Source organism: Myotis lucifugus, unplaced genomic scaffold (genome assembly GCF_000147115.1).
Source record: "Myotis lucifugus unplaced genomic scaffold, Myoluc2.0 scaffold_605, whole genome shotgun sequence".
Taxonomy (NCBI): Eukaryota; Metazoa; Chordata; class Mammalia; order Chiroptera; family Vespertilionidae; genus Myotis; species Myotis lucifugus.
This window is the reverse complement of record NW_005871653.1, coordinates 372,372-374,390: the sequence shown is the minus strand read 5'-3', so window position 1 is coordinate 374,390 and position 2,019 is coordinate 372,372.

Here is a 2,019-nt window from a genome sequence, read left to right as displayed (position 1 = left end):
TCCACCCTGCAAGTCGTCACAGCTCCGAGGCCAGCCCTGCATGGTGCTCGAGGTCCAATGAGGGGCAGCCCGTCCCCCACCGGCTGGCTGAGTCGGGACACCCCACACAGGCACACCCCCCACTGTGGGCACCCGAGGGAGCTGCTGCCTCATAATAAAGTTCATGCCCAGAAATTTCTTCCCCACCTGGGCCCAGGCCTCAGGTTCCAACAGGCCCGGGCCTCCTCCCTCTCCTCCACACACTGCCCTCCCTCCCACAGACTTGGAGCCGCCAGGAAGCCTGCTGCTCTGCCCAGAGCCCAGAAGACCTGGTCCTGTCCCATCCTGTCTCGCTATCTCGCTGTCTCACTGCGAGAGGGACTCTGAGCCAACCCCTTCCCCACAACGACCCCTGACCTCCCTTCCGGTGTAATAGGTGGTGTAGCCTAGGCCAGGGTCCCTCCACCCAGCACCACTGACGTTTGGGCCTGGATGGCGGGGCCTGTCCTGCGTGTTGTGGGGTGTCAGCAGCATCCCTGGCCTCCACCTGCTAGATGCCAGGAGCACCCCTCCCCCAGGTCGTGACAACCAAAAGAGGCCCTCGATATTGCCAAAGGTCCCCAGGCAGCAGAACCACCAACTAGCTGGTCTCTGGGGACCCCCACAGGCTTGGGGGTGCCGACCGCAAGTGACTGCCTTTGCCGTGGTCTGTGATTCCGAATAACAGCCACCATCAGGCACCTATGAGAGCGGGACTCAGGCCGACGTGCTTGCCAGGCACAATCCACCGAACTGTCCCCCAGCCCAGCAGGCGAGGACCACTGCGCCTATTGTACAGATGGGGAAACTGAGGCTGAGGACAGTTACGTCCCCTCGTGGCCCAGGGCCTTCACACGGCATTTCCTCCGCTCGGCCCACTCTTTCCCTCCTCCTCGCCGCTGACTCCTGCTTCCCCTTCGCTTCTGGCTCCAGAGCCGCCCCCTCAGAGAAGCCCAGGGTGGAGATGAAACAAGAGAGCCCCAGACCCGACAGCTGCATTCTCACGCTTCTTGGAAAGGGAAAGGGAAAGGAAATCTGCTTTTCACAACACGAAGCCGCTGACAAAGCAGCCCCAATGCTGGGCTTCCTCCCCGGGGCCTCCCACCGCCTTCTGTTCTGCGCCAGCCGGTGTCTCCCAGGGGACTCCAGGCACTTCGTGTCCCTCCGTCCCTGCTGCCCCCAGAGCCCAGCACTGGCTTGGCACTTAGTAGGTGCTCAGCAAAGATTTCCTGAACAAACCACCCAACAAACAAATGATGGAGTAAATGAATGAATGAACAAATGAAAGACAGTGAATGCACGAGTGAACAGACACTCGCCATGACACCCGGGTCCGATTCCGGCTCAGCTCCTTGCTCTCTGGGGGCCCTGAGGAGGCCCCGGCGCTGCCACAGCCTCGGTTCCCCATCGGCCCGGCCTGCCAGGACTTTCTGGAACTCATGGCCCTGTCCCCACAGAACACCGTTCTCTGGGACCCGTCTTGCTCCGAGCCTGCCCCGCCCTCCATGCCAATCGCCCCGTGCCGAGGTTCTGCCGTGCAGCTATGCTCTCCGCAGTGGAGCGGTGGGGACTGAATAGATGGCCGGGTTCCTGAGAGCCGGACCCCAGCTGCCATCGGCCACAGTATCCCAGCCCGGGACCTGCTGTATTCTCTCTCCAAACAGCCCCTCACCCTGGCAGGCCCCCCAGCGCTGCCTGGAGCCCTGACTCCAGAGGACCCTGGAGGAGGGTTCCAAACACACCCAGGGGGTGATGCCGCCTCCTTTCTCCTCTCCCACCCCCACACCCTGCCTGTGGCTTTGTGGGGTTTCCCACAGCAAGAGTCAGCAGGTCTGAGCCCTCATAGCCTGGAGGAGGAGCGAGCTGGACCCAGACTCCACACACACACACACACACACACACACACACAGCAGTGTGACCTGGGCACGTGTCTCCGCCCCTCTGAGCCTCAGTTTCTTCATCTGTGAAATGGGGCTTCCCCTAGACCTGGGGTGAGGATCA